We start from the raw sequence: 19,934 nt of genomic DNA, 5'->3' as shown, positions 1-19,934 counted from the left end.
TCTTTCTTTCTTTCTCTTTCTTTCTTTCTTTCTTTCCCTCCCTCCCTCCAACCCTTCATTCCTTCCTCCCTTCTTTTCTTTTTGCTAACACTGTCATACATATATTGTTTGCCATTGAATCTTCAATTCCCAAACAGAGTTGGCTGCATTTTAATACCTGTTATTTTTTAATGCAAGGAGAAAATGAAAGAAAGGATATTATTCTCTTATGTATCATACGTATTGTAAATACCCCTTCTTTTTCCTTTGTCAATGAAGTTTTAGTGCATTTTATGTACAGATTTTTTAAACTTATTTTTGCATACTAGAATTTGAACACAAAGCCTTGAATTTACTAGGCAGGTGCTCTATCATATGAGCCACACCTCTAGCCCTTTTTTTTGCTTTTGTTATTTTTCATATAGGACCTTATGATTTTGCCCTAAGAAGCCTTGGAATGAGATCCTCTTTTCTCTCTCTACCTCTGATAGCTAGAATTATGAAGATGGATAGCATGCCCCGTTTGTTTTTCAAGATTCCTTCTAGTTAACTTATTTTGCCTTGGCTAGTCTCAAACTTAGATCTTTCTATTGCCCTCTGAGGTAGCTGGGAAAGGTTTGAAATGTTTTGAAGCCAATTAAGTGTAGTAATCTATATATTAGCTTTTATTTTTATGTTTTTTTTACTGTAAAAATACTATACAGAGGAGTTACAGTTACATGAGTAAGGTAATGAGTACATTTCCTATCAAACATTGTTACCTCCTCCTTTGTTTTTCCCCTACCATCCCTTCCCTCACTTCCCCAAATCCTCCTGCCCCACCCCCAGTTGTAAAGTTCATTTTCAAACATAGTGTTTTGTACATCTCATTGTTACAATGGGTCAACCTGTATCCTTACTTAAGCATTTTGTTATTTCCTTTCCCCTCCCCAAATTAGAAAAATGTATATACAAGATGCAGGGCACTGGGATCAAATACAGTGAAAACAGGGGTTATACCATGGGGGAAGAACATACCAAAGAAACAGAAAAAATCACATAGTACATTATAAGTACATTAAAAAGAACAGTAAGAAAGAAAAAAAATCTCTTGTGTCCCTATCTTGAGGCTCATTTCACTTAGCATCAGCATATAGGGTCATATGTACATAGCTTTTGACTTTTTCTGCTTGTCCTAGACATATACTAGTTACTGCAAGTAAGGGAAACCATGGGACGTGTGTTTCTTTGGGCTTGGCTTACTTCACCTAATTTTTTCCAAGGCTTTCCATTTCCTAACAAATGGGGGAAATGTCATTCTTTCTGATGGAGGCATAGCAATCTATGGATCAAGAAAATGTGATATATATATATATATATATATATATATATATACATACATATACATATACATATATACAATAGATTAGCCTTTAAATTTGTATGTTAAGATGCCAGGTGTTGTGTGGCATATCTGTAATTCCAGTCCTAGTTACTCAGAATGTAGAGGCATGAGACTATGTTGCCTCTCCTAACACAGTTTTTTTTTGGGGGGGGGTCCGGTCGTGGGGCTTGAACTCTGGGCCTGGGCGCTGTCCCTCAGCTCTTCAGCTCAAGGCTAGCGCTCTACCACTTGAGCCACAGCACCACTTCCGGCTTTTTTCTTATGTGGTGCTGAGGAATTGAACTCAGGGCCTCGAGCATGCAAGGCACGTGCTCTACCACTGAGCTACCTTCCCAGCCCCATCCTAACACAGTTATTAAGACTCTTTCTTGAAAACAACAGACAGAAGGACTGGGGTGTGATTCAAATGGTAGAACACTTGCCTAGGAAGCACATGGCCCTTAGTTCAATTCCCACTATATATTGTACTCATACATGCACACACCACACGCACACATCACACAGACATACACATGCATATGCACACATGTTTGCACTTGTGTATATATATATATGAAAATTTTACTTCAGATCTATGATTTCTGTTTTGTGGACTAATTCCAGCCATTATTGAATCTTTTTGTTTTATCCTATAGTTGATGTTTACTATTAAATATTATAAACAAATCTTCCCTGGCTTCCTTTTTATTTTCAACATTTTTCTGGCCTTTTCTTACAAAGTTGCTCCTCTTGATGGATTAATAGCATGCTTTTGTGTACTCATGATGATGAAATCATTGATATGGTGATGAAAATTGAGTGAAACTTCTAAGTTAATTTGGGATGAATTAGGATATTTGTGGTTAACTACAAATTAAGAGATTTTTTTGGTTTAGAATCATGAAATATCCATCTATTCAAATCTGATAATCCATTTCAATAATTTTAAAAGTACATTCTCAGTGTATGGATGGGTATTGATATGTTTATTTCTGCTCAGGTTTCTTGTTAGGAATTTTTTGGGTTTTATACTTTTTGTATTTATTATTTTACTGTTGCTTGTGTAAATACTTGTTTTATGTAATATTTATGAACTCATTAACATAAAGCTTTTGTTCTATCTCTTTTTCTGAGCTGTACTAATTCTAAACTTTTGGGGGGGGCGGGACATGAGGCCTAAACTCTGGGCCTGGGTGCTGTCCTTCAGCTCTTCAGCTCAAGGCTAGTGCTCTACCACTTGAGCCACTTCCAGCTTTTCCTGCTTATGTGGTGCTGAGGAATAGAACCCAGGGCCTCATGAAAGTAAGGCAAGCACTCTATCATTGAGACACCTTCCCAGCCCTAATTCTAAACTTTTAAATTTTACTCTCTACAGTTTTTTAGACTCCTAAAAATGCCAGTTGCAAACAATGAAGCTCTTGCAAGTAGTTGCTTTTGACTACTGATATATCCACCCAATTCAGGATTTTCAGGGCTCTCTGTAGCTGGGCATACAGGACTCACACCTATAATCCTAGCTGCTCAAGAAGCTGAGATGCTAGATTCAAAGCAATCCTGGGCTGAAAAGTCCAAGAGACTCTAATCTCAAATTAACCACCAAAAAGCCAGAAGTGGAGGTGTGGCTCAAGTGGTAGAGCACCAGCTTTGTGCAGAAAAGCCAAGGGATAGTGCACAGGCCTAAGTTCAAGCCCTAGTACACAGACACACAGACATACAGACACACACTTGATTCTTTAGCTCTTTATACACATATGTGTATTCCTAAAAGGCAAATTCTGAGAGATGCTGAGTTCTTGTAGAGCAGATTCCATACTTGTTTCTCTTTAACCCCTAGGAAAACAGAGATGTACAATAACATATATTTCATCAATTAACTTATTTACATGAATTTGACCACTTCTAAGCTCTTCCCATTCATTATGATATTTTCTAATGGTCTATCTTTCTAATTCAAAATTTAGTTTGCTTAAAAAGTATTTACGGATATGCTTCTTAATTATAAGAATGAAAAGTCTCAATACTGATAAAATGATTCTAATGTATAATTCTTACTGAAATATAAATAATTTATACTTTATTAAAATAGAAAATTCTCACCGGGCACCAGTGGGTCACGCCTATAATCCTAGCTACTCACAAGGCTGAGATCTGAGGATTGCAATTCAAAGCCAGCTCAGGCAGGAAAGTCCATGAGACTCTTATCTCCAGTAACTAGAAAAACCGGAAGTGGCATGATGGCTCAAGTGGTAGAGCACTAGCTCTGAGCTGAAGAGCTGAGGGACAGCACCCAGGCCCAGAGTTCACCCCCATGACTAACAACAGCAACAAAAATCTCATTAGTTTATAGGAATAGGAATTAATACCAAAAAAAGAGATCTATCAAATGACTAATCAGAGAAGTACACTGTATTCACATGAATTACAAATACTTTTCCAGGTGCTGGTGACTCATGCCTGTAACCATAGCTACTCAGGAGGCTGAGGTCTGAGGATTATGGTTCAAAAAGCCAGACCAGGTAGGAAAGACTGTGAGACTCTTATCTCCAGAAACTTGCCAAAAGTCAGAAGTAGACATGTGGCTCAAGTGGTAGAGTGCTAACCTCGAGTGAAAAAGCTCAGGGACACACACACACACACACACACACACACACACACACACACACACACCATATATCCAATACTGACATTGAGTAGGTAGTTTTATATATTTGTCAAGTTTAGCATAGTAGAATTTCAGTTTGTCTTGTGAATATGCTAGTGTCAAGCCCAATAATCATGTATACATAGATTTAGACATTGTGCTAGATATCTTATCCATGCTGGTTTTTATTATTGTTTGTAATTTCATCAGAGGATGGTGATGAATATTATTGAAGTTTTCCAGTATATTTTGACTGTCATCATTAGATTCACTTTTTTTTAGATTCACTTTTGTGTAGGTGACTTCAAAGGATTCACAATCTTTTTGAAAAATTTTGTCTGAGACTGAGACTTAAACTCAGTATTGGACACTTTCACTCATTGGCAGGTGCCAGGATTTACAGAATTTACAATCTTGTAGATAGAGGGTAATCTCCAAGTCTGTTTTAGAAAATTGTGGTACAGATGAGAATTGTGGTTAGAATATTATTCTGTGACCTCTCTTATGACATCCTTAATCTCAGATAGGGTATTTGTTGGGCTTGATTTAATCTGAAGATCTGTCTGTTATTGGAACTCAGATGCAAATGATATTTTAGTATTATTACTTATTTCTCTTCTCCTCAGCCCTCTCTACTCATTTTCTCCACTCTCCCCTTCTTTTTCCCCTTTCCCCTCCCCTCTTCTCCCTTGTGCCAATACTAGGGACTGAACCCAGGGCCTAGGCACTGTTCTTTTGCTCTTTCATGCAAAGCTGATGCTGAGCCACATCTCTACTCCAGGCTTTTTGCTGGTTCATTGTAAATAAGTGTCTCACAGACTTTCCTGCCCAAGGTGGCTTTAAATCATGATTCTCAGATCTCAGCCCCTGAGTAGCTAGGATTACAGGTGTGAGCCATTCATGCCTGGATCACAATCTCTTTTTTTCATTTGCTTTATGAACCATAGTTTTCAAGGTGCTTTGACCGAGAATTATAAAATGAAAGATTAAAAAAAAATCCTTGTCTAGGTAGGAAATCATGGATGAGGCTCTTCCCTCAAACTCTTGCTTCCATTTGGAGCTCACAATGAAGTAATGAAAAAATGTGGATTCAAGTATTCACACAGCAATATCATATTGCTTGTTTAGTTAAGGGACTGCCACAAATCTATAAAAGCTGTGAAATTCCTGGATTTAAAGTACTCCGGATAGAAAAATATCAAACATGTTCAGCCATGTGGGTCCTACCATGGGCATTATATATACCTTGGGTACTATCTATACCATGGGTATTATATATACCATGGGCATTACATATACCCTGGGTATTATATATACCATGGGTATTATATATACCCTGGATATTTCTTTTATTGGTATGAGACACCTTTGTGAATTATGTATAAAGTTATGAGAACATGGTGGCTAGCATGTTCTGCTAGCCACTACAGAATAAGGAAAGATTGATAAATGTTTTTTTCTTCCTTCCTTTCTTTTTTTGTGCCCATCCTGGAACTTGAACCCAGACCCTGGGTATTGTCCCTGAGGGGTTTTTTGGTTGTTGTTTTTTTTTTTTAAGTTAGAGATCATAGTCTTCTAGACTTTCCTCCCTTGGCTGGCTTTGAACCTCAATCCTCATATCTCAGTCTCTTGAAGAGCTAGGATTACAGGTGTGGGCCACCAGCAACTTGCTTTTCTGTTTTTAAGGTCTCACTATGTAGCTTAGACTGACCTTGAACTTATAATATTCTTGTCTCAGTTCCCTGAGTGTTAGGATTGCAAGCCATGTGGCACCACTGTCAGTGGAAATGATAATCTTTTCTGGTACCGGGTTTTGAATTCTGGGCCTTTGCACTGTTGCTTAAATTTAGCTCAAGGCTGGTGCTCTAGCACTTAAGCCACATCTCCAAAGTCAGGCATATTTGCTGGTTAACTACAGGCAAGAGTCTCACAGATGTTCTGTCCAGGCAGCTTTGAACCTCAGTCCTCAGATACCAGCCTCTTGGGTAGTTAGGATTACAAGCATAAGTCACCCGATCCCAGTCTCATCAGCTTCCTAAAGTTAGGTTTTCTTTTTACCACTGCATTTTGTATATGTATTGGTTATATACATATTGGCTATATCCATACTGGTTATTGATCCAGTAGGAAAGGTACGCTTGATTTATATATTTGCTGGCTTGTATCTCCATTTCCCTCAGAGCTGTGCTATGCAGGAAGCAGAGAGAGATTTCAAGAGTCATGAATGTTTTTCACCAAAAGAGAGTAGTTCCTTGTCCCGCCCCTACCTGAAAATGTTTCCTCATTTCACAAGATGCACTTAACTCTGTTTTGCTTCCTTTGTTGAGACATCAAAGATCCCCATCAGGCTCGCAGGGCAGTTCTACTTCTATGTGAAATAAGGAAGGGAAACTTCTACTTTCCATTTAGATTTATGCTATTACTTTCTTTAAAAAAAATTTGTGCCGGTCTTGGACCTTGAACTCAGGGCCTGGATGGTGTCCCTGAGCTTTTTGTGTTCAAGGCTACTGCTCTACCACTTGAGCTATGGCTCCACTTCCAGCTGTTTCTTTTGGTGCTTGATTGGAGATAAGAATCTCACATACTTTCTTGCCTGAGATGCTTGCCTATCTTTGAACCACTATTCTCAGATCTCAGCCTCCTGAGTAGCTAGGATTACAGACATGACCCACTGGCTGCTAGGAGCTTTTAATATTCTGGTTCTGAAAAATGAACCTGCCTTCCAAAGATTATTGGACTCATTGTCAGAGGGGGCAAAAAACTTACAAGCAATAATCACCCACCTCTTGCCCCTGCCCTGAGTACTACTTCGGCTCAGGAAACTGGGTTTTAGCTCTGCCAGTTGGTCATTATTTCAACGAAACTGTAGAAATTAAATCTTCCTAAAGTAAAAATTGGATATGGTCATATAAAAACAAATTTATGTTCTGGCTATATCATCAACATTTGGAACTGAGGAAGTGTGAACATCCACTTTGTAATTACTAAATTTTCTTACCAGTAGCTAAAATGATTCATTTCCCAAAGCTACGCATTCACTAAATTTTATTTTATTATATATTATATCATATATTATATATGGTGATATAATATATATTTTAGTATATATATACATGATATATACGTATCATTTTTATTATCTTTAAGAATTTGTACAAAGGGATTTCAATTCTACATGTCAGTTTTTGTCACTCAGTTTTATTGAGTATTTGCATAGATTAAGGTCCTTGGCTAACCTCTTTGCAGATAGAGGAGAGAAAGAATCTGGTGTCATGGAACTTATAGTCCAATCAAAGAAGAAAAGGAAAGAAAAAGTTAGCTTCTGCCTGGAGGTCACAAGAATACATTGGAGGCACAGGAACAAAGCATCCCAGAGACCATACAATGATATTTGGAGAAACAACAGATCATGTCAGAGCCGGGTGCTGGTGGCTCACACCTGTAAACCTAGCTACTCAGTAGGCTAAAGATCTGAGGATCGCAGTTGGGAGACAGCCTGAGCGATAAAGTCCATGAGACTTGTATCTCTAATTAAATACACCCACACCCACCCACCCACCCACACCCACACACACACACACACACACACACACACACACACACACACACACACAGCCAGAAGTACAGCTGTGGCTCAAAGTGGTAGAGCACTAGCCTGCCTTGAGCACAAAAGTTCAGAGACAGAGCCCAGGTCCTGAGGTTAAGCCCTAGGACCAATACACATGCACACACAAGCACACAAACACACACAAGCACACACACACACCCATACACACACAAGAATTCATGTCAGGTACAATGAAGGGTGACTAATCTATATAGTCTCCTGGCTAGATGTGGACAATCAAATATGAGTTATGTTTTATAATGTCCTGAAGCTGTTGAATATTGAGATTAAAATTAAGTTGTCAAGTTTCCGAATAGTTTTTCATTTATTTATTTATTTGTTTGTTATTCTGCCCTGGCTGGCTTTGAATCTTGAGCCTCATATCTCAACCTCCCAAGTAACTCAGATACTCCTAAGAGTATTCTCCTTTGGTCTCACTGTGTGTGAATCCTGGTTCTTTAGGTTGTTCATGAGTCAAAGAATTCTGACATGGTTTTTTCCAGGCCAAGGTCCAACAGTGGCTGCAGGTGTGATTTGACTCACCAGACCTGCTATGTGTGATGGACATTTCTTTTACCTTGTAACAATGATGATTTTATATGACCCAGTTCCTTCTACTGAAGGTTATCTCTAAATTATAGATTTATAGGTTTGAATCCTATCTCTACCACTTAGATTACTACAAACCTCCTAAAAATTTGGATTCATAGCTGTCTTTTAAGGTTGTTGAAGCTTACATAAATGATAATCATGTATCACTTAACAACAGAGATTCTAAGAAACTGGTCATAGGTGATTTCACCAGTGAGTGAACATCAGAAAGTTGTAGATTAATATATTCACACAAATTTAGATGGTATAATATACCACAGACCTATCTCTCTAAGCTATATATTCTATGTCATAGTACTGCATACTGTAGGTGTCTTTATTCAATAGCCAGCATTTGTGAATCCAAAGATAGAAAATGAATACCAGCCTGACACTGGTGGTTCTATCCTGTAATCCAAGCTATTCAGGAGACTAAGATACAGTATTAGTATGCTGGTTTGAAGCCAGCCCTGGCAGACAAATCCAAAAGATTTTTATCTCCAGTTAAGCAGAAAAATTAAAAATAAAAAACAAAAAGCAAAAGTAGAAGTGTGCCTCAAGTTAGTAGAGTACCAGATTCGAGCACAAAAAGCATAAAGGCTTGAATTGAAGACAAGCATACTTTGAAGCCCAGTCTGGTTTTAAATTCGTGATTCTCCTGCCTTAGCCTCATTAAATTTTTTTCTTTTGTTGTTATTATAAAAGTGATATGCAGATATGCAGAAGTGTATATACAAGATGCAGGGCACTGACGTCAAATACAGTGAAAACAGGAGTTATACCATGGGGGAAGAACACACAAAGAAACAAACATGGTACATTATAAATACCTTAGAAACAATAGCAAGAAAGAAAAAAAGTATTTGTGTCCCTATCTTGGGGTTCATTTCGCTAAACATCATGATATATGGTCATATGTACGTAGCTTTTTACCTTTTCTACTTGTCCTACACATGTACTAGTTATTGCAAGTAAGGGAAACCATGAGACCTATGTTTCTTTGGGGCTGATTTACTTCACTTAATATAATTTTTTCCAAGTCTTTCCATTTCCTAACAAATGGGGTGATGTCATTCTTTCTAATGGAGGCATAGAATTCCATTGTGTATATATATGTAATATATATATATATATATATATACATATATATTATATTTCCTTGATCCATTCATCTACTGAGGGGCATCTGGGTTGGTTCTATATCTTAGCTATGATAATTAATGCTGCAATAAACATAGCTGTGCTGGTAGCTTTAGTGTGGTCTTGTTGTGATCATTTGGATAAATGCCCAAAAGTGGGACAGTTGGGTCATAGAGGAGCTCTATGTGGAGTCTTTTGAGGGACCTCCATACTGCTTTCCAAAGTGGTTGGACAAGTTTACACTCCCACCAACAATGCAGTAGGGTTCTCTTTTGGCCACATCCCTTCCAGCATCTGTTGTTATTAGAGTTCTTGATTATAGCCATTCTAACTGGGGTAAGGTGGAATCTCAATGTTGTTTTGACTACACTTCTCTAATTTGGGGAGGGGAATGAAAAAAATGCTTAAATAGGGATACAGGCTGACCCATTGTAACAATGAGATGTACAAGACACCATGTTGAAAACAAACTTTATAATTTTGGCTGGGAAGGGCGGTGGGGGGAGTAGGTATGGAGGTAAGAGGGAAGGGATTGTAGGGGAAAAACAAAGGAGGAGGCAACAATGCTGGATAGGAAATGTACTCATTACCTTTCTCAAGTAACTGTAACCCCTCTATACAGTATTTACAATAAAAAATGAAATAAAAGGGATATACAGAGGGATTACAGTTACATAAGTCAGGTAGAGTACATTTCTTTTTGGATGATGTCACCCTTCCATTGCTTTCTCCGTTTTTCTCTCCCATCCCCACCCACAAGTTGTATACCTCATTTTCAACATAGTGTCCAGTGAATACCATTGCTGCATTTGTTCACACTTTGTCCTTCCATTTCTGTGTGTCTCATTGCACTCCTAAAGACAGATAAACGAACAATCAGAACAAAAAAGAAAGAAGCTGGCGCCAGTGGCTCGTGCCTGTAAGACTAGCTACTCAGGAGGTTGAGATCTGAGGATGGAGGTTTAAAGCCAGCCCAGGCAGGAAAGACTGTGAAACTCTTATCTCCAATTAACCACCAGAAAACTGGAAGTGGCACTGTGGCTCAAGTGTTAGAGCTCTAGCCTTGAGATGAAGAGCTCAGGGACAGCTCCCCAGGCTCAGAGTTCAAGCTCCACAACCAACAACAACAACAAGAAAGAAAGAAAGAAAGAAAGAAAGAAAGAAAGAAAGAAAGAAAGAAAGAAAGAAAGAAAGAAAGAAAGAAAGAAAGAAAGAAAGAAAGAAAAGGAAGGAAGAAAGAAAGAATGAAGGAAGGAAGGAGGGAAGGAAAGAAAGAAAGAAGGAAAGAAAGAAGGAAAAGAAAAGAAAACAAAAACAGCATACAAGAAAAAAAAAACTATGATTCTCCCAATCTTTGCCTCCTGAGTCTACTGAGGAATATGAGGTATGAGCCACTGATGCCCAGATTAACGAACACATATTCACTCATCACCATTTTAAACAAAACTCTGCAGGAGCACCTCTGTTATTCCTTGGGTAGAAGTCAAAGTCTCTCACATGACATACATGAACCTTCCTGATATGACCTTGGCCGGTGTTTCCAGCTTCCTCTCCCATCTATCAAGCAATCAGCCACTGGACCTGTTTCCACACTGAAGGCTTTGTTCTGGAAGCTAGTGAGGCTGCTGTTGGCATTCAGCCCTCAGCTGCCATCCCCCTGCAGTACTGCCTGTATTAAATGACTGATCCCAATGGAGTTTTAGTCTGGTCCCATCACTGATACTCAGATCAGCCCTGAAGGGCCAGATCTGGTGAAAGCCCAGAGTGTGTGGTGGGGTGAATGGAGACCTCTCATGAGGCCTACATCATTACCAGCCCTTCCTTTCTGTTTTATTTTTTTATATTGTTAATATTGCCAGGTACGGATGGCTCATGCCTGCAGTTCTAGCTACTAGGAGGCTGAGATTTGAGGATCACAGTTCAAAGCCAGCCTGGGAATTGACCCACAGACAGCTGGAAATGAAACTGTGGTTCAAGTGGTAGAAGGCTAGCGTTGAGCAAAAAAGCTCAGGGACAGTGCCCAGATCCTGAGTTCAAGCCCAAAGATCAGTACACACAAACACACACACACACACACACACACACACACACACACACACACACACAAAGAGTATATAAGGAAACAAAAATGACAAAGTTCAAGCTTAACAAAACTGGTGCACACAAATCGAATTGGCTTCCAAGAGAATTCAACTTGCAGTCATTGTCTTGTTTTTATTCCTGATTTTAGTTGTATGAAATACTTTTGTGTTTCTAGAATACCTGTGTTATTCTTTCTCACCTTTCAGCCTACACCAGAAGCATTAGTTAGAAGAAATCTTTCATTTTACTTTCCTATGTCTTTAATGTATTCTCATAGGAACCTGTACTAATGACATTATACTCATTACTTAGAACTGTAACATCCCTACATGGAAAACTGCTGATTTTTGTCTTATAGGTACATGGATATAACAAGTTTTCAATAAACAAATTGCACAATCTCCCTCCCTCCCTCCCTTCCTCCCTCTCTCCCTTCCTTCCTCTCTCTCTTCCTCCCTTCCTCCCTCCCTCCCTCCTTCCCTTCCTTCCTCCCTCCCTCCTTCCTTCCTTCCTTCCTTTCCTTCCTGTGGCTGTGCTGGTATTGAGATTTGAACTCAGAGACTCACACTCTTGCTTGGCTTTTCCTCTCAAGGTTGGTACTCTACCACTTGAACCACAGCTCCACTTGTGGAATTTTACTAGTTAATTAGAAATAAAAAAATCTCATGGACTTTTCTGCCTGGGCTGGGTTGGAATCTTGCTCTTCAGATCTCAGTCTCCTGAATAGCTAGGATTACAGTCACGAATCACCATCCTGGCTGATAAATACATTTTCCAACAGTTAGTAGCCATTTGAATTTTTTTGGTAGGATTGTTGTACATACTTGGGGTAAAAATTAATTTGGGGGGAAGGTGACACGAGAATATGAAAATAATTGTATGAAGCAAGAAGTAGATTCAGGAAGCTCTTCCTAAGGTTATTGAAGAAAAATCATTCTGTATTAGTATCCAGAAATAGCTGAAGATTTACCTCACTTCTGAAACACTAATCCAAAAAAGAGAAAACTAACTTTTTAGGGTGTTGGAGTCATGGCTCAGTTGGTAAAGCGCTAACCAACGCACTAAGGCATCAGGTACCAAGCTCGAGTCTCACATTGGTTTGCTTTCTGGGTGTGGTACACAGATCTTCAGAGCTCACCTCTGAATTATTCTCAGAAAGGCAATCCTGTTACCCAATCCGTGGGTATGTAAGTCCTTCCTGCTCTTGACCTTACTCGTAAACACTTCCCCTATGAAGTATTTGCCTCTCTTCATCCCTTTTCTCTTCTCACTCCCTTGCTATACCCCTGAGCCTCCTCTTCCATTCCTGGGCCTTCTTTCTTCCATCTTTTCTTTTCTAATTTTTATTTTTTGTTGTTAATGTAAAGATGATCATTTCTATGCACAATGATTCCATCAATATTCTGAACTTTTCAAGCAGTCTTAGGAGATCTTCCCTTTTCCCTAGTTATAGCAATTGCTCTTATTTTATGTTATGTTATTTATTTATTGGCAGAGGTTGAACTCTTGGCCTGAGCTCTGTCCCTGAGCTTTTGTGCTCAAGGCTAGTGCTCTACCACTTGAGCCACAGCTCCACTTTTGGGTTTTTGTGATTAATTGGAGATAAGAGGCTCATGGACTTTCCTACCCAGACTGGCTTTGAACTGTGATCCTCACATTTCAGCCTCCTGAGTAGCTAGGACTTATGTGTGAGCCATTGTGCCCAGTTTGCATTCTCTATTTTTAGTGCTGATCCTGGGGCTTGAACTCAAGTCCCAGACATTATCCCTAAGTTTTGTTTTGGCTCAAGGCTAGCGCTCTACCACTTGTACCACACCTCTACTTTTGGTGTTTTGGTGGTTAATTGGAAATAAGTGTCTCATAGACTTTCCTATCTTCTGGCTTCAAACTGGGATCCTCAGATGTCAACCTCCAGAGTAGCTAGGATTCCAGTCATGATTCACTGGTGCCTGGCTTGTGTTATAGTCTTTTGTACTTGTTCACATTTCTGTCTCGCTAGGCAGTAAGCTACTTCAGGGTAGAGATTGGGCTCATTAAACATTCAATGCACCCAATAAAACTCACTCACAGGGGGTACACATAATTGTTAGCCTAATAACTAGATATCCTGGAAGAAATTGTATCCATAGAGTAAGTTTGTCTTGCATGCAATCTAAACAAGTACTCTATGCTAATTAGATAATTAAACATTTAAATGCTCTAGAAAGATGTATGCTCCTAATAAAAAAATGAACTAATATCATCCACTTACAATAGCAGAAAATGTATTTGAAGTTTTTACAAATTCAGCACCTGTAGCAAAAAATGATTGATATATGTCTTGCTTTTGAAAATAAGCATGTGTGCAGCTTATTTTATAGCTACATTTTGTAGAGATAAAACAGTATGCTGCAAAAATATAACTTAAGGGGCTGGGAAGTGGCTGAGTGGTAGAGTGCTTGCCTTGCGTGCCTGAGGCCCTGGGTTCGATTCCTCGGTACCACATAAGTAAAAAGAAAAAAGCCGAAAGTGGAACTGTGGCTCAAGTGGTAAAACGCTAGCCTTGAGCTGAAGAGCTGAGGGACAGCGCCCAGGCCCAGAGTTCAGGCCCCACGACGGGACCCAAAAAATAAAAATAAAAAATATATATGTATATATATATATGTGTATATATATATATACATACACACACACACACACACACACACACACACACACACACACACACACACACATATATATATATATATATATATATATATATATATATATAAAACACTTAAGCTGGGCACTGGTGGCTCATGTTTGTAATCATGGCTACTCAGGAGTCTGAGATCTGAAGATTGCAGTTCAAAGCCAGACCAAGCAAAAAAGTCCATGAGATTCTTATTTCCAATTAACCACTGAAAAGGCAGAAGTAGAGCTATGACTCAAGTGGTAGAGTGCTAGCCTTGAGCAAAAGAACCTCAGAGACAGCATATAGGCCCCTGAGTTCAAGCCTCAGGACTGGCACATGCACACACATAAAAAGATATTTAACTATTGATTTGCAAAAACAATATTTCTCCTAGAAAGAAACTTCACATTAGTTTCTCCATAACTGAATACAATAAAAAGATATATCATTTTATTCCTATTATTTTGCTAGTAAAGATTAAATACTATGCCTAATAATTCAATTTTAACTTAATCCTTGGTCAGCAACATGAAAGCAATGATCTATTCTGGATGAACTAGACAGACACTGAATTCATTTTACCATTTATCTATTTCTCTCAAACACTCTTAAAATTCTTATGTACTTTACAATTTTTTTAAAAAATCAGAACATAATAATCTTAAGAGACTAGTTTCTCAGGGAAAGCAACCATGAAGACCACAGGCATACTTACTCTGCTCTTGTAGTTTCAGGGTAGTTCATATTGGACTTTAATGAAAGATTGTTTCAGCTGATATGAGGAGAATATCATACTTCAAGCGCAGCTTAGTTTTTCCTTCTAGGTCAGAAATCAGAAAAAAGTCACCTGCAGTATATATAAGGCATAGATGATAAAGAGCGATTAGAGAGTCTCTCTCTGGTTTAATGAAATTCACCTGAGAACAGCACAGTGATTAAAAAACTGGACTGAGTGTCTGAGTGCTGCATCGGACAGTACAGTTCTGCTTCTTAGTGAGGACCGAGGGGAGACTATTTAACTCCTCAGATTTCCATTTCCAGTCATTCATTTATTCATCCAGATAATTATTGATCCAGGGACTAGTCCATACAAGTAATATTCCATTCAGGTAACTACATATCCAAATAATATGCAAAGAATGGCCTTTGATGTCAGAAACCATCTAGAGAATGTCTAGAAAATCGAACTCAAGGTATCACCATAGAATTTCCAGTTGTCAGTAAATGTGTGTGTGTGTGTGTGTGTGTATGTGTGTGTGTGTTTTAACCAATCAGTGTATATTACTTTTTCTTTAGTTCATCCTGGGGCTTGAACTCTGGGTCTGGGCAGTGTCCCTGAGCTTTTCAGCTCTAGGCGAGCGCTCTACCACTTGAGCCACAGTGCCACTTCCAGTATTCTGGTGGTTAATTGGAGATAAGAGTCTCACAGACTTTCCTTCCTGGGCTGGCTTTCAACAGTGATCCTCAGATCTCAGCTAGGATTACAGGCATGAGCCACCAGCTCCTGGCCAGGCTATATTACTTGGTCGATGTTTGTAGGGCTATTCTAACCTTTGCAGTATAGCCTATCTCCAATGAGTGCACTAGAATTCAGTGTGAATTTTCCTGCTAGCTTGTGCTACATAAAATGGTTTGCCTGTGTTTATTAGTGTGGTATGATGTTAAAGTCATATTCTTTTTTAAAAAACTTTTTTTAATTGTTAAAGTTATGTACAGAGGGGTTATAGTTACATATGCAAAGTAATAAGTACAGTTCTTGTCAAACTTGTTACCCTTTCCCTCATTTTTCTTCTATTTTCCCTCCCCCTATCCTCCCCACTTGAGTTTTCTACTTTGAAATGGTGTATTTTGGTATCATTTTCATATGTCTTTGCATTAAAATTTTGTTTTTGTTATTGCTATTGTTATTTGCTTTGCTAGGGCTGGGAATACTTAGAAAATATGGGAAAACATAAGAACCATATAATGAATCCTAATTCTATCATGCAATGAGCATCATTTTACATGTGCAGTGATATTACTTATCTACTTGGATCTACTTTTAACAGTTTTAAGTATGTACTTTTTGTTGATTTTGGAAAAAAAAATTGTGAGGTCCAGAGAGACAAAAGACAAGCGGAAGCTAGGAATCATTTATACATGTACAAATAAGCACACGTGAGGTTGTATGAAAGTATGCATAAGTGTATTAACCTAAGTGTGGTATTTGCAGGGGAAAATTCAGTATCATTCCTTAGAGAAACAAATTCACAGTCCAACAAAATGAACACCAGAAAGCTGACACCTGAAGAGTGTAGCAAGGGAGGCCAAGGGGAGAAAGGTAGGTGAAGAAAGGAATTGGTGAGAATGCAGTCATAATATTCAATGCATATCCTGTAAAACTAGGAAAACTGCGGGGAGGGGTTGGGTTGGGAGAGATGGGGGAGAAGGATGGAAAGTGTGACATCAATCAAGATGCACTGTACTTATAAATTGACAGGTTGAATGGCAATCTCTTTTACAACTACTAAAGAGAATACAAATATAATGAAGAATCTTGGGAATCTTATGACATGCTTTTTTATCTCATACATTGTGAACAATATACTATTGCCTCATTATAAATTCTCACATGTATTTCAAAGAGTTCTTCATTAATTCTATGACATTTTCACCAAAAGCTCGTTCTTTTATTTATTATATGAAGCACTAGTGACACTGAACATGCAATAATTTCTGTTTTGAAGTAAATTAGAAACACAGAATTGTACTCATTTTTTTATGGTACTGGAGTTTGAACAACTCAGGGCCTTGTATTTGATAGGCAGATGCTTTACCACTTGAGCTATGTCCCCCAAAGGGAAATACAGAATATGCTTTGCACTAGTGGCTCAAGCCTGTAATCCTGGGATCTCAGGAAGGTTAGATCTGAGGATTAGAGTTCAAAGCCAGCTCAATCAAACAAATCCTTGAGACTTTCTCTAGAGAGCCAGTCTAGGGAGAAAAAGCCAAGAGAGAGCATAAGGCCAGAGTTCAAATCCCAGTACTAGCATTAAAAAAAGAAAGAAAGAAAAGGAAAGAAATACCAAATACAAATAATAATTTAAAAAACACCTACCAAAAAAAAAACAAGGGAAAATGTAGTCTCCAATAAATCTTTCTAGATTTATTTCTTGGTATATACTAATTGGAGATTAGAGTCTCATGGATTTTTCTGCCTGGGTTGACTTTGAACCATGATCCTCAGATCTCAGCCTCCTGAGTAGCTAGGATTAGCATGAGCCACCAATATCTAGCAAGATTAAATAATCTTTAATATACATTTCCTTGTTAGTATATTTTAACTTTTTGGTCCACCTGGAGTTTGTTTTGGTGTTTTCTATAACTAGTTGTATTGGTCTTAAAGGTTATTTTCCCCCTAGAAATGTAGGTCAATGCTCTAGAAAAAAATTATTATCCACTTCAACACCGCTTCAATCTTGAATTTGTGCCCATGACTACTTATTAAGTAACTAGCTAATAAATATTGGGATTTTTAGCAAATCAATTTTTGTTTTTTATTTTTGGTTCCAGTATGGAGCTTAACCTCAGGGCCTGAGCACTGCCCTTTAGCTTTTCTATTCAATGTAGGTGCCCTACCACTTGAGCCACAGCTCCACTTTGGTTTTTGTTTTTCGGTCCTGCCCAGGATGGCTTCAAATTTCAACCCACTGATCTCAGCCTCCTGAGTAGCTGGATTTCAGGCATGAGCAACCAACCAGAACCCAGTTCAATGAATTATTTTTATTTTATTTTTTGGGCAGTCCTGGGACTTGAACTCAGGGCCTGGACACTTTTTCTGAGATTCTTTTGCTAGTACTCTACCACTTGAGCCACAATGCCACTTCTGGCTTTTTCTGTTTACGTGGTACTGAGGAAATGAATCCAGGGCTTCATTGCATGCTAGGTAAGCACTCTACCACTCAGCCACATTCCCCAGCCCAACTAATTATTTTTAAAAGTTTAGTGACTACTTTTAGTTCCACACTGCAGTTATTCAAGAGAGAATGGTTCCGGTCCCACATTAATACAATCTGCTGATACAGAATTCACAATAAATAAGCAATAGACAGATGCATAAATTGAGGAAATTAAGAGAAACACTTGTACTTAGAATTTTCTTTAGAAGGGAAGCAGGTTGCAATTTCTTCCAGACTGTAACCCAGTAGACTAGGAAGGGGAAAAACTGGAACAGAATAACAGGAATGGAGGCATGAAGGGAGAAGTGTAGGAATATTTAAGTATTTGATTTAGAAGAAACAAATCCATAGACTACACAGGAAAGGCTATAATATAGGTCATAAAGTTGAGATTTTTTTCCTCATTATGGAAAATTATACACAGAGAAGAATATAATGGATCATTGAGATTCGTCACTTATGATTAATAGCAGTTCAACTCTTACTATTCCATTCATCTCCCATGCCCTTTGTGCCAATATTAGGATGTGAACTCTGGGTTTTCACTTGGCTGGTTTTCTACCACTTGAGCCCCACCTCCAGTCTGGCATTTTGCTGGTTAATTGGGGATAGAGTCCTTTGGACTTTCTTGCATGGACTTGCTTTGAATCAATCCTCCAGGTCTCAACCTCCTGATTGGCTAGTAGTTTTACAAGGTGTGAGACTCACTGTGACAATTCCACACGTGTATAAAATGTACTCCAATGAAACTAGCCCCTATAGCACACTTACCCCTCCTACTGCTAAAACAGTGGCAATAGATTTCTTACTTACATTTTCATCTATGCGAATAAATGTGGACCACATTCATCCTCATTCACTTTCCTTGTAAACCTTCCCCCAACAGAGTAGTTTTCTTATTTCAGGATTATCATCAAAATGAGGTTTTGTGTGTGTATGTGTGTGTGTGTGTGTATACCTAAAATTGAGAATATCTAATTCCTTTCCTTTGTAAATGACCTAAGAGACAGATCATGTGTCTAAGTCTTCAGGACAGCCACATTATTTCCTAAGGGTTCTCTTCCAGAAAAACACATCTTTTGGGTCTCTCCCTTCCTCCACAGACATCTTCCCCACCCTCCTCCCTTTTTGTGCAGTAATGAGGCTTGAACTCATGGCCTTACACAATGGCTTGGCTTTTTGCTCAAATCTGGTACTCTTAACGGAACCACAGCTCCACTTCTGGCTTCTTTGCTGGTTAACTGGGGTCTCAGGAACGTTCCTACCTTGCTGTGATGCTCAGAACTCAGCTTCCTGTATAGCTAGGATTACAGGTTGAGCCACCAGCTCGGAACTATATTTCTTTAGCGGTCCAGATGTAAGTCATGTCTTTTTTTTTTTAATTTAACCAAAAATATTTAAAATTGCATCTTCTGCCTTTGTGTTTTCCTTGGCCCCGTTTCTCATAGTTCTAGCACGGAAAACTGATGAATTTGGCTGTACCTCAAACTCCCAGCATCTGGCCTAGCGTTCATTTCATATTTTTCCAGAGTTAATTTAGTACCTCTTTGGGGCAGATAACTTTTGGGCAGGCAGATAACTATCAGGGAACCATTTTATTTTCTTCTTTTACATAAGCCACAGCAACATCACAGAAAACAAGTTCCATCTGTCCATCCCCAAGCTCCATCATCTCTCCCTGTGGGGAGACTTCTAGAAGAAAGAATATTATCCTAAATGGGACCAACCGGGCAGCTCTTTCCCCCACGCCCTGGTTTCTATTCTTAGATCTGCTTTCATTTTTAATCTTCGTCCTTCCCAGACTTTAGGGGGGGCTGGTGAGGCCTGGCCGGCGGGTCCCGGAGCCGAGGGTGGCCGCGGGTCCTGGGGGAAGGGGGTTGGAGGAATCCGGATCCTGGGCTTCCTGTGCGCCCAGGCAGCCGGCGGGGATCCATTCC

The sequence above is a fragment of the Dipodomys ordii genome, unplaced genomic scaffold, assembly GCF_000151885.1.
Source record: "Dipodomys ordii isolate 6190 unplaced genomic scaffold, Dord_2.0 Scaffold42, whole genome shotgun sequence".
Classification (NCBI taxonomy): domain Eukaryota; kingdom Metazoa; phylum Chordata; class Mammalia; order Rodentia; family Heteromyidae; genus Dipodomys; species Dipodomys ordii.
This window is presented reverse-complemented; position numbering follows the sequence as displayed.